The sequence below is a fragment of the Numenius arquata genome, chromosome 9, assembly GCF_964106895.1.
Source record: "Numenius arquata chromosome 9, bNumArq3.hap1.1, whole genome shotgun sequence".
Lineage (NCBI taxonomy): Eukaryota > Metazoa > Chordata > Aves > Charadriiformes > Scolopacidae > Numenius > Numenius arquata.
Window position 1 is genome coordinate 12,363,244 of NC_133584.1, and position 13,861 is coordinate 12,377,104.

General features: G+C 49.9%; 1 protein-coding gene across 1 annotated transcript in view; it reads left to right on the top strand.

The window, feature by feature from the left end:
• The first annotated feature begins 2,849 nt into the window (after positions 1 to 2,849).
• Positions 2,850 to 13,861, top strand: part of LPP (LIM domain containing preferred translocation partner in lipoma) — a 337,622-nt gene continuing 326,610 nt past the window's right edge. Inside the window, exon 1 of the mRNA XM_074153096.1 lies at positions 2,850 to 3,256. The gene's annotated coding sequence lies outside the window, so the exon portion shown is untranslated. The remainder of the gene's footprint in view (positions 3,257 to 13,861) is intronic.

Here is a 13,861-nt window from a genome sequence, read left to right on the forward strand (position 1 = left end):
AGTTGATCTAAGACGCTAATTGCTTCTGATCTTTGTCTGAAAATTAGGTGGCAACTCTCCCAAGAACACGTGCTTAGTGTGTTTTCCAGCCTCTCTGGCTTTTACCCATGGAAGGATTATTTCACCAGGTGGGCGACTTTCCTGTTGTTCTGGAATTGTTGCTAGTGAGGGAATACGTCAGATCCCCACAACTTCATCTGATTAGGAGATGAATTGCAGCAAAAATGACTTGTGTTAGAGATAAGGAAATTTTTTCTAACTGTGAAGCTCTGGAATGGGTCCTCTAGTTATCCTTACAAGCAGGGTGAGTGAACCTCTGTCAGCTATGGTTTAGGCAATCCTGCTCCTGCTTTATGGCCCGAGGGATGAATTCCCATGGCTTCCCAAGGGGTCTTCCTTTTAATTTTTTGTGATTTTACATCTGAAATCTCACCAAAAAGCAGAGACCCAAACTCTGAAAAGCAGGCACGGGGAGGTGAACCGGCTGGTCTGAAGTCATACAACACAGGAAAAGTAGGAACAGAGGCCAGGTTTCCAGGCTTCTAGTCATGCACCTTAACCACTAAAAAACTTAATTTCCTTGAATTAATATTGGCCCAGGCTGACTCTTGTATTACTGCCTCCTGAGTGGCCTATGCAACGTCAGGCATTCCAGTCTTTTGCTGTTTAATTCATTTTGCTGCTATGGTGCAGGGTGCGGTAGGTATTACCAAAGGAATGATTGCACGTTGCCAGTATTTTTGATTCTTTCCATGAAAAGAGTAGATTCTCACAGCCAGGCTCAACACCTTGAATTTTCTACTTTCATTTCCAAAGTGTATGATATTGGTCATGATAGGAAGCAAAGAAAAAAAAAAAACAAAACCAAAAACAAACCTAGAAAATTCACACTGTGCTTGACAAGGCAGTGACCATTCTGGGCAGTGCGTTACAAGGGTAATGGGCTGCGAATCAAACTTCTGCTGCTGTGCTGCAGAGGATTAGTCACAGTTCATCTACCTGCAAAATGGAGGTAGTAGTAGTTACTATCTCACATTCTGGAGCCTCACATCTTAAAACTTTTGGGATCATTCAAAGGAGGCTGCTACGGATGTGCAAAGTATTCTCTCTTCTGTTAACACGACTGGAAAATTGCATAAGCTTGATGGACAAAGAAGCAATAATTGTTGGATGCAGGACAAGGAAAATATTTGACCACTGGTTTTCTCTGAAATACTAAATGGAGAACACTTGTCTCTTATCTTGGGCCAAACAGTTTCTTTTAGCTTTCAGATGCTTCCCCTAGATACCAGTTGACACAACACAAGGGTTGTTGCAGATTTGCAAGAAAGATCGAACAGAGAAGAAAAAACCAAACAGGCAACAATCCCTCTGTAAATCTGCTTCTCTGGAGCACTACAAAGCTGGGCTCTGTCGAGAGCCCCGCCACGCTGAAGTTGACAGACATGAGTGCCAGGAAGTCCCTCGTGATGACCACCTGACCCCTGCGGCACCAAATACCATCATGAGTTGTCCTCAGAGCACGATGAAGAAGGAGCGTGACCTTACAGCCTGGAAGGAGACACTTGAACTGCAGGTTCTCCAGAGAGGGAACTGAACCCAGGTTTACAGGGCCTTGGGCAAAGGCTTTGGCTGCTCAGCTTGTGCTGGTGCTACGGTCTCATCCACCGGTGCTTTAGAAAGCAGCCATGCTCATGTCTTTCACAACAGGCCACATTCACAGAGTGCTAATCAGCACTCTAGGTACACCTACAGCATGGGGCCCTGGTGACTCATGCACTGTTCTGCTTTGTTTTTGGATCTCAGCGGGGTTTAAACACAGGGTAAGTGGCTAGGACAAGGCTAGGGTATTTCTAGTCATCGTCATAATGCTTAGAAAACATCTGTGGCCGTGACTGACAGGCTCACGCAGGTTTAGCTGCGGTGCTTCTAAGATAGCATCTGGCCCTGCAGTGCTCTCCATCCCTCGGGAGGAATTTAGCACCCCTGGTCCAGGGGCCCAGTGCAGGACACCAAATCAACCACAGACGGGGGATTTGCACTGAGGACTGAATTTGGGAAATGTCATGCCTTCCCTGCTGCGGGGCCTGCCGGGGAAGGGGTGCCCATCGGGGTGAAGTGGTATCTCCGGGGGTCTCCAACCTGCCAGAGCACTCGGGTCAATCTGGGAGCACGCTCGCTTGTTTTAGACACTCTGGCAGCCAGGGAAGGGGGAGGGAGGCTGGATCGCAGCTCTCCGCTCCAGCTTCTGAAGTCTTTTAGGCACTTAATATCCTTTTTTGGGTCCTTACGTGCAAACTTTCCCTCCTGGGGCTGTCAAGCGGTGACTGTGGACATTAAAGCTGGTAATGGGATAAGATTGTAAACATCTTCTGAAAGCACGCAGCAGAGCCCTTTATTGTCAAAATGAAATACGTTTAAAGTGCTTAAAAACTCATCCAGAAGTCTCCTTCCAAATGAGTAAGGCTTGGCAACTTTCCCCTCCATAGCCTGAACACAACGTAGCCCTTCTGTCTTCCCCTTCTCTTCAGGGCAAATGCAGGTACCCAACGGCTACTTAAAGGGTAACATTCCGGTATAAAAACAATCACACTCAAAATCCGAATTATTTTAATTGCAGTCCTTACAAGTAGCCACAAAACAAACAGAAACTGATCAGAAAACACCATTTCCCTTCCCCCTCTCCTTAGTACGCTCAACAGGTTTTGTTTTGAATCTCTGAGCAGGCAGCCCCTTCGTAGTAGCTCCGAGCATCTTTTACCTCCTCCCCCCCCCCCGCCCATTTATGCACCCCGGTTGGGGAAGGGATAAAGTTGGGTGGAAAAGCACCAAAAAAAAATTTAAAATTCATAGGGAGCCCTGTACAAAACTTTTCCCTGAAAAGCTGAACACTTGCGAGCCACGATGCGCATTTCTGGGCCCAACACCCCTCGGTACAGGGCAGGAGGGTGACGGTTGCAGGGTCGGGGATGCCTCTAGCCCCGTCACCCCCCAACCCCCTTTCCCAGAGGTACCGATAGCTGCCGCCCCCCCGCCGTGCGGCCGCCGCGGCCCCGGCCCCGGCCCCAGCCCTTACATGGACAAATCTGCCTGCAGGGAAAGGCAGGAATTTGGGCGCTTGACGTCAGCCCCGGGCAGAGCCGCGGCAGCTCGGCGGGGCGGGAGGCAGCGGCCGCCGCTTTCGCTTTTTGTTTCGGGGGGGTGTCCCCGGCGAGCTCGGGGCTGCCGGCCCCCCCGATCCTCCGCCGGAGCGGAGGTAAGGACCGAAGCGGGGTGCGGGGGCGCGGAGGGGCCGGAACGAGGGATGCAGGAGGCGGCCGGGCGGATGCGAAGGGGCTGGAAGGACCAGCGGGAGGGATGCGGGAGGGGATGGCCGGGGGGTCGTGGGGGATGCCGGGGGAGGGGGGGTGCCCGGGGGAGGCGGCGGGGCAGCGGCGCGGAGCGCGGAAGGGGCCGGCGGGCGGAAGGGGCCGGCGGCGGGGCCGAGGGGCGGGGGCGGCGGGGCGGTCCCGGGTCCCCGCCGCGCCCCCGGCCCCGCCTCCCCCCCCCCGCCGCCTCCTCCCGCCGCCGCCGCCGCCGCGCTCGCCTCCGCTGCCTCCTCCCCCCGAGGTATTGTTGCAGATAATAACTTGCCCCCTTCCTCTTCCCCCCCCACCCCCTACACCTCCGCCCGCCGAGGCAGCTGTGCAACAGCTGGAGCCCCCGGTCGGGGCGGGGAGCGCTGCCGGTCGCCCGGGGGGGGGCCGCGCCTGGCTCCTCCCTCCGCCCGGGGCGCCGAGGCCGCCGGGGGAAAGGGGGGCCCGGCCCGGTGCGAGCTCGGCGGCGGGGCGGGGCGAGGGGGAGAAACTTCCCCGGTACTTCGGCGGCCCCGCTGCCCCGGCCACCGCGGCGGGTGGGGGGCTGCCGGCGGACCGGGGGTTCCCCCCCCATCCCATCCCGGGGGGCCGGGGCTCGGTGCTGCTGGCCGCAGGTGCACCTGGCCCGGGCTGGGGGCGCAGCGCTGCCCCTCCGCGCACTTTGCACCGGCCGCCCCCTCGGCTGGGTGGTAAATACCGAGTTGAGTAAAGCCCTGGCAGCTTTTTATACGCCAGGGGAGGCCCACCCTTCCCCAGCAGGTAAGGACGTAAAAGTTTCCCACACCCTTACGTCACCCTAGGCTTTTTTTTTTTTTCTTAATATATATATATTTTTTTTTCCTCCCCCTTCTCTTGCCCTCCCCTTTCGAAGAGGCAGATCTTTATTCCTGCCATTGTTCAGCAGCGCTCCCCGCGCCCTGGGGCTGCGCTGGGGAGAAGGCAGCGCTCCCGAGTAGGAGGTGTTGATGGAGAAACTCATGCCTTAATTGCTCTGGCTACTGTACCTCGAGGTGCAGTTTGGCCCCGCTGGTGAACGAAATGAGTGCTGGATTCTCCAGCTTTGTTTTTATTATTTGTTTGTTTTTCTATGCCTGTACCAGTTTGCTTTTTGGCCCAGTTGTTTGTTTTTTTTTTTTGGGTTGGGTTTCTGTTTGGTATCTTTCTGCTTTGCTGGGTGATTGATACACAATCAAGTTCTGAAAGCTTGCAGAAACCATCAAGCTTGCTGATGTGTCTTCCTACACACCCACAACACCTTGGGGCCCCGGTGCACAAACTGGTTTTGACCCATGTGAAAGGCAAGGTCTCACATGGAAGTGTTAAGCTTTTGGAAACATTCTACGTTTGAGAATTCCTTTGATTCCTTGGACTCATTTACCTGTAGAGTTTGCGCTTACACTTTCCAGGAATGATTTTTGAGGCAAGATCTGAAAGAGAGCAGGGAGTCCCTGGATGTCAGGGAACTGGGTGAAACAGCAGATGCTGGCTCATCAAGTAATTACAGATATGGGATATTAGGAAGGCAGGGGAATGCTTGGAGCCAGAAAATGGGACACAGCATTTCATCTGTATGTTACCAACCGTGTTCACGTTGGAAAATGTTGGTCACTGTCCTGTGCGTAGCCCAGTTTGCTGTGCAGGGGGATGTCAGGGACTTTCTGGTTATCCTCACCCTTGCTGCATCAGGACTGGCCCAGGCAAAGCTAAATAATACTCTGGAATATGGGATTTCCCTTGGGAAATATTTCCATCTGAGGATAAAGATTTACTGTTGAAAACTTCTCTCTGCCTGTTGGCCTATTCTGTCTTCCCCTGCCCACCCCATGACCTTTCATCCTATCACTCCTAAATTTATTAGCTCTGTTATTCCCCTCTTTCAGTTGTTTAGCCTTTGTTGGAGGGTTTTTCCCTGTGGGATAGACTGTCAGCAGGTGATGGTGTGGGTGGTGACCATAGGGCCACCTGGCAGTGAGCTCATACCCTCAGTGTCTCATACTGCCTGCAGCTCCAGCAAGATGCTGGTGCTGCTAATGGGGCCTTCAGCCCTGCTACCCTCTAATTCTGAGTTTCATGTATAGTTTTCCTTTAATTATTTTCTTTAGTTTTTGGGGTTTTTTCCCACCTAAGTCAGCTTGTTGGCTATTGTTGGGAAAAGCTACCAAGTTGAGGGAACCTGGTCCGGGATGGTGGCAGTGTGAAATCCTCATCAGTTATGGTGCTAGGGGCTCTCCTGCCATCAGGTGTCTTCTGGTCTTTGTAGGCTCTTCTCCCAGCCCTGCGGATGGAGGGCCTGTTTGGAGCACACAGGTTGCTGAAGGTCACCGCAGGCTTTTTGGAGGCCTCTTGGCTGGAGAGAGGTGCCTGGTAGTGGATAGGTGGTGTGTGATGAGTCTGTTGGACTTGTGAAAATGTGCTGCTTGTGCACAGAGAGGGCACTCGAGTGATTTTTAACACCCTTTTCCCAAAAGTCAGCCCCAGAGCGTGTGTTGTGTGGAGGCCATGAGCATGTTGGTCATGCACGTATCCTGTGTTTCCTGTGGTCCTGCCATCCAGAAGTTCCACTCAGGGATATGTGGCCCTTGTACGCTGCCTGGGTAAACTCCTGAGTGGAAATGGGGGATGCATCCAGGAAAATGCATCTGAAACTCTCTCACTGAAGGTTCTGTAGGTACGACCCTGAACTGCAGTGCATTGCTGTTGTGCAGTCTCCACAGTGCACAGGTCAGTGAGGGTTACAGCTTTTGTCATTGAGCGGTTGTCTCTGTCGTGCAAGTCCCAATCTCCTGCGATGGTTGGTGCTGGCTGGGCAGAGGGGCTGGTACCGAACTGGGAAAGAAGCTCCAATTCCTGTTGTACCAAGGTGAGATTTTCACCTTTGGAGAATGCTTGGATATCAGCCCAGGTGTCGGGGCAGGATGCTGGTGAGCATGTCCATCTAGGTGTGGGCTCCAGCTCTGTGAGTCCTGTCCTTTTCCATTAGTCGCTGTTTGGACGAGCAGTCACCCAGCTTCAGGAGATAATATCATTCAAAACTTTTATCTGTGATGTACTCTAGTGAAACCAGGGCAAACTGGCAAAAACCTGCCTCTAGATTGGTGGGCCAGGAGTGGATTTCAGATCCCATATCCTGGCCATCACGGTTAGGGTACAGAAAATCCCAGGTTCCTGTGCAATTTAGTTGCCTTGTCTCCTGGAAACTTGCAGAGCCCATCGGATCTCCAAGTTGTCTTGCTCTGAATATCATCTTCAGCTGTGCTTTGTTAGCGAGGGGTAATGGGCTCTGTCTCACCAGAATTGGGAACTGGTGCGGTGTAATTCAAGTTTTTAAATAACGAAAGTGCAGATTCAGATGTGTATCCCTCACCAAGGCACTCGCTTTTCTCCAGTGTTCAGGGGTGAAGCTCCAGAGCTGGACTAGTGTATTTTGCAAGGCACCTAATAGCGTTAGCTGCAGTCTCAGTGGAGCTGGAGTGCTTTAAATATATAATGTGATCATCAGTATATATTTTTAATTATTAGTCATAGTATGAATTACAGTGTGGGGTTTCATGGTCAGAGTGGAGACACCACTCACTTTATTTTGAAGCCTGACTGTTGCCTTGTGTGTTAAAATTGCTGCTTGTGTTTGTCTGTATAATGCCGGACTATAAAACTTAAGTGACTCCCTTCTGATCAGTGAAGCCTGGGGTATGCACTTTTGGAGGGGGATAGTAAAAACAGTGGGGAGCTGGAAAACCCGAGGGAGTTTGACCAGGAGTTTGGGATTGCTGCTGTATAAAGGACACATGTTAGAAAGGTGTCACAGAAACAGTGAGTGCTGTGGAAAAGGGGTCTCTGTTCCTTTGTACCAATGCAAGCCAAGGTGAAAGTGGCTGATTCAAAATCAACAAAATTAAGTGCTTTTCCGTGTAACTAAATGGTGGCATATATCATGCAGAACATTGCTGAGGACAAGAATTTAGCCAGGTCTAGAAAGGAGGTGGGATGGTTGTATGAATGTCAGGCACGTTCAGAGTTATACCAGCTAAGGGTGATTGCTCTTAGGTCATAAACATCTAATTGGAAAGAAGAGACTGTTTCGTGCAGGTTTCTTGCTGACTGTAGCTGGAGAAAAGCAGTAGCTTGGGTGGATGACAAATTGTTTGCAAGAAGACAGTTTCCGTGCGTCTGTGGAAACATATACCCTCAGGGTGCCCGCAGTGGTTTCTCTATTCCTTTGCCCATCATGGTTGTGTGAACAATGCATCCTCGGTGGCATTTCGTTCCTCATCAAGCATCTGAAAGCCTGACCCACACAGCTCTGCAGTTCTCCTAATAAACTCTGCTGGCCCTGACGTGGCTCTGGGCAGCACCCGCACTCTCTGCTGCGGCTGGCCCTGGACCACGCTGGGTTTCACCTCCAGCTGGTCATCCTCTCTTCCCTGTGCAGTCTGTGGCAGCCCTGTAATCCCTTCAAGTGGAGGGAAATCCCTGTGGATGCAGGGAGAGGTTTTAAAGGTGGCATTGGGATGATGAAGAAATACACATTTCCTTTAGGGACGTTATATTTTTTTTGATGGAGAGAAGCCCTCAGGGAAGCGAGATGAGTACCAAGTCTGTGTCACCCGCCAGAAGTCTGGGATTCAGCATCTGTGTTTGCTATGTGCACGTGTGAGCGATACCCTTTCTGCTTTCGGTCCTCTGCAGCCTGCTTTCTTGCCCTGGTGGCTTCATCATCTCCCTTTGCTCTCGCTCTCACAGCAGCGTAATTCTGCTAAAAGCTAGAGAGCTTACTGGAACTGCAGCCACGCTTCAAAAGCGGGTGGGAGCAGGGGAGACGGAAACCATAGCTTATCTAAGGATGTGGGTTATCTGAGGGACGGATTCACAAGGAACAATACCTTTAAAGAGTGTGGGTTATATGTAGGAAAATACAGAACTTGAAATAACTTTACGAACAGTGGTTCCAGAGCGGGGACTGGAGGGAAGGTGTTGTGATTGGCTTTCCCGTGTACGTTGGGATGCTGGAGAGGAGCATCAGTACGAAGAGCTCTGTGTTTTCCTCTTTTTAGTCTAAGGAGCTTTTTGTTTTGTAAAATAGAAACAAACAGAGAAAAGAAAACAACAAATCAAACCGAAAACCACAGACCAGAAAAACCCCACAAAGTTTGAAAGCTTTTTGAGATCTTGTGCCTGCCCAAGAAGCGGGGGTTTGTGGGGTGCAGGGCTCGGCTCTTTCCGTTCCTCCTGCTTCTGGGCACAGCGGGGCAGGTAGGTCTTGCGACGTTTCCAATCCAGACGTGAAAAAAAAGCCTGCTACCCACACTTAATCGTTGTGATTAAGGTTACCGGTAGAGACACCTCGGTGGAGATTCTGCTTTCATCTCAAAGAGCTGGTTTCGATCACGTTCTGAGCAAGCACAAGAGCTGGCATGAAAATGATCATTTTTAAGTCGCTGTCAGCAAGTCTCTGTCATTTTAGACTGTCGGTATCTGTTGTTGGGATCTGTGGGTGACAGTGACACACGTGTGAGTCACTCAGAAGCACTCCCAAACTATCGCAATATGCTCAGGAAAGGAAAACAAACATCGGTGGAGTTGTGGGCTGCTGATAACCTTTTCTTAGAAAAAGATATAAACTCTCGAGTGTTGCAGGCTGTTGGGGAGGATGTTTTCTGGAGCCCTTGATGCTATAAGGGAACCTCGTAATACAGTGATTCTTTGGTAACCCCATAAATTGCTTTGTTTGGGTGGTGGTGGTGGTTGGGATGCTTGAGGGTCTCTGGCTTATGCCAGTTTCTGTGTGGTAGCCCACCAGCCCTCTTTGGGGTTTCCAGATCAGGCTGGGAAGGGTCCCATTTTGTGCCTAAGTGGGTTTATGCACTTGAGCATCCTCTAAGCAGTTGCCATTCAGCACTTGGCTACCTTCCTCCCCCTGCTGCCGCTGCCCAGTGGTGCTTCAAGGCAAAGTCTTGGATGATTGTGCTGCCAGTGGAATAGTTAGTTGAGATTTAATACGGCCATTATCTTTAGGTAATAAAGTATCAACTAACTTGCCATAACTATCTTGTTTAATGTCTATTAAAAGCCCCACATACTTCATTCACTGGGTGAAATTTAATAGAAATTCATCTAAGCATTTATTGCTTATTTAATTTAAAAATAAGTTGATCTCCACAGTTGGTAACAGGCACTGAGGATTTAATTAACATTCAGTAAACTACCCTGTTAGCTCTGAATTACACAGTCAGGTCTTGTTTATGCATCAATTTGTAACTCTCCCCCCGCTTCCCTTTTTCAGGCCAGTAGATCTCATTGTGGGGAGATGCAGTCATCTCCTCTTCTCCCTCTGCTCCTGCTCTCTTCTCCAGCTGAAGAGCCTCTGCCAGGGCTGCACAGCTGGAGATTGTAACTGCTGAGGACCCAGGACCCAGCTGGTTTATTGTGGGATCAGCCTGGCCAGCTGGGTGAAGGCAGAATGGATGGATCCTGCCGCAGACCTGGAAGGGGCTGTGGAGCCCAGTGGGATGATTAGGGATGCACTGCATGATGGGATAATGGCAGTCCAGCTCCAAACCTTAGTTAGGTGTAGCAGAGGAAATTTAAAATATCTCCTCCAGGGCTTTTTCAGCAACGTGGCTGCGTGCACGAAACTCAGTTTGGTGAGGTTCAGGTTTTTTTTGGAAGACAAACTTGAGGTGCTTCACAGGTGACTTGCAGGTGGTCCTGCTGCTGTTACCATGTCCATTGTACCCCAACTGTGGTGGTTTATGGCTCGGTAATGTGCACGTGCATCTTGGATGTGCGGTGCACAGGTACCCTGAGGAGCTCTCTCTGTTTCAGCAGTTTATTACCTCACCTTAACAGACTTGAATTACTCCGCTTAATGAGGCAAGCTTGAATGAAAGCAAGGAGTCTCCCAGACAGCGTGCAGCACGCCGCGGCTGGGTTGGGAGAGTGATTGGATTAGCAGCTGATAAGTGGTTGTAACTCCAGCTGCTCCATCTCCCCTGCCTCACCCGCCTGGGTGTCAGCGGCGTTCCTGTTCCAGCTCAGCCCCAAAGGAGATCAGCTGGCTTGAATTTAACACACCTCATCGCTTGAGGTAGAGGCTTGATCTGCTTTTCATGGGTTTGGGCAAATCTTGAAAGATACCTCAAGCTATTACTGTGGCCGAGACAAGCCTTTAATCTGGATTTCCCGAGAGAAACAGATAGCGATTGCGGCAGCTATGTGGCAGTCCTGTAGTTAATTATGAGCAATGCACTTGGTTAAAAGAACAGTATTAAAGTTGCAAAGTCCAGGGGCTCAGGAGACACCAAATGCCAGAATGAAAGTCACCGATGAATCCTTAATTTGCCCCCCCCCCCCTGCAATTAAGCCACTTAATTGCCAGAGTACCTACTCTTTGTGCCCAGAGTGGAAGGTGATACTTAACGAGCAGCTATTCTGTTTCTTTTCCTTTTGTGCAGTGTGTGGCCCCAAGCCTTATTTACTACATACTATTCAAACTCAGGACTGAATGCAGAATTACTAATTTCCTTTTGTGCTTTTCTGAAGTGCTCTTAGCTCTTTCATGGGAGTGATTTGCGAGTTGGGGTGACTATTTTTGCAGTGCCTTCCGGAGGTGAAGGGAAATTATTCTTGCCATTTTAGTGATGGGACACTGAGGTTTGGAGAGGAGCGAGGCTGGGAGTTTCACATCATCCCTAACACTGAAATCCAGGAGAAAAAAAGCCAGTTAGACCAAGGTTGTTCTCTTCAGTTTGCAGTCATAACTGACAATCAAACAGGGAAATGGTTGAAAAGAATTGTTTGTAATTACAGACTGAAGTTAGCATCTTTTCCACCCAACTCCGGAGATTACTCTGAACTGCTTATTGCCGTTATGCCTATCTTTACAGTTCATCTCCCCCATCTTTGCTGCTTCTACCTGCCTCTTGCGCATTATCATCATCATCCTTGACTGAGGGGCAAGGCCTGTACTTACCTTGTGTGGGTATTGAAATGCCTCGCATAGTATGGAAGCTGGTCTCTGCCTCTGTTATTCAGAAACCAGGGCAGCTTAATGCTGTTGAATCTGAAATGTGGTGTTGGGGAGGTCCAGAAATGAGCCACAGAAATGGTTAAGGTCCAGGTGGTACTTACATAGAAAAACATATTTCAAGGAGTAGAATAAGGGTAATGTGGACTTCATATTGTCTGCTGGACGCTTTCTCAGCATCTTGTTTTCCAGTGTACAGTAAGACTGCCATTTTTTAGGGTAGTTTAATCTTTTAAAGCTGTGGTGGTCCTCCATCCCTTCTGATCCCACAGGTTATTTTTTGAGAGAATTAGAATTATGCCTTCCCTAGCACTGTTCCACTTTGGTGCTTTTTCAGAGAATCCATTTCTTTCTCGGATTCCTGAGGATGTACAGAGCCGAGCCTGGAAAACACAGCACTGCATCTTTGCCATTTAAGGAGGGCTTGGGGAACCTTCTGCATAGTAAGCCTGAAATTCAAGTGTATGAGTAATCCAGCTGAACCCTCTGCAGCTACTTGTGTACCTAAAGATAAGGAAGTGTTTAAACACTGTCCTGTACCTGAATCCTACTTTGCTCCCAAAGCAGACACGTGGGGAAGAAATGATGGGCAAAGGGGTTAAAGTTATCTGGGGAGACCTCTGGCTTCTTCTCCTCTGATACCATGCTGTAGCTTGCAGAATGGCCATGGCCTCACTGCAATGAAGAGTCAGCCTTGTACAGTGCAAGAGGTCATACTGTGAGTGAAGCAGACAAGTTGCAAGCCTCTAACAGTGGCATTAAGTGCCAGACTGTGGGGCAGAAGCTTATTTTGGAAGCTGGGAATAACACCTTGGACCTCCGTGTTGCTGCGGGGGTGAGTGCAGTGTTCTTGGCACATAACACCTCTTCAAGTGTCCCCCACTTCATATGGGAGTTGGGAATGAGGGCAGAGCAGCAGGGAGGGCTTAAATCAATATAAATGATCTCGTCTTTCCAAGACACCCTGCCCACCCAGGTATTGGAAGTGTCTAGGTGAAAGGATAGCAGCTTACGGAGCGCCTGTGCGCCTCCTTCCATGGCTTGGCACGGCGTGTTTCGCTCTGCTGCGTGGGAGAGCTGTGAACTTGGGGTGTGAGGAGGCTGGGGAAGTCGGTGGAGAAGGTTTTAAGGACTGCATCTTAGAGTGGGAGGAGACGGAACTATGAGCAGAGCTTGTTGTCTTAATACACACAAGGATCCCTGTAGGGTGGGCTCATTTGCAAGTTATTCTGTGTGAAGGTAGCTCCCATCCCTCGTCGCACACGTGACCTGTGTGCGGTGTTTTGTGGTCGCTGTTTCTGCAGGTGGGGATTGGATCTCTGTGAGGATGCAAGGCAGATGGTTTGGCATCACCTCTCCTTTGCACCTCCTGGTGTATTGCCTTGCTGTGATGTACCCTGGGGTGAAAAAGAGAGGATTCATGCTCTGGGGTGTTACAATGATCATCACCTCGTCTAGGGTCAAGACACTCACTGGGGTGTCATACCCATGCCTGTACCACCCTGGTTCCTTGCCTGCTGGAGTTCCCTGGATGCCGTAGTCCAAGCCTCCAGTCTATATGCATTGCACACCTGAAGTGGTGCTTTAGCTCTTGGGTCATGCCGTCATGTGCATGAAGTCCTAGGAAAAGTGATCTGATGCAGCTTCGTTGTGTTCAGGGCGGCTCTCTGCCTGCATCAGCTGCTCCCCATCCCTTGAAGGTGAAGTGCACTGAGGCAGCAGCAACCTTATGGGTTGTTTGCAACAGGTCTTGATAAATTTCTCATATTTCAGATTATCTGATTCATACCTGCTTAAGGATGTGCCCAATTTCATGGGTGGAACTGGATGTACAAAAGTAGCTGTGTGTTATCAGAAAGTCCCACATTGGATCATCTGATTTAGTTCCAGCTCTCTTGGTGGACGCACCTGCTAGGATGGAAATATGTTCTGCCTGTTTTTGTTGTCCACATACTACCTGATGTAATGGAAGTGATTCCAGATGTTCTTAATCTCCAGAACAAGACAGGGCCTATCCAGCTAATGAAAGACATGGGTAATTCTGGGTATGGTATTGGTGTACTCCTGGGCACAGGTTCTCTCTTCTTGTTGTTTTTACTTCTATATCCCATGGACAACACTCTCTTGTGTTGTCCATATCTCTAAATTGGACCTGTAGCATCTTGGGCTGAGCCTGAAACTTGTTACGCTACCCAAAGAAGAGTAGTGAGTCTGCCAGACCATGTGTGTTGAAGTCCTGTGAACCTGAACAGAGAGCACAGGCTGCACTGGTGGAGCAGCGTCTGGGTCTGAGGAGCTCGTGCCCTGGGAGATGAAGATAAAGTAGAGGCTGGTGAGAGAAGAGCAGAGCGATTGACTTGGGGACATAGAGACTGATGATGAGGGAAGATGAAAAGGATGTAAAAAGTGTGTGTTAGCAGAACGTGACTAAGATGGAGACCTGATAAGTACTGAAATGTGTCTGTGGACAAAAGGGAGCAGT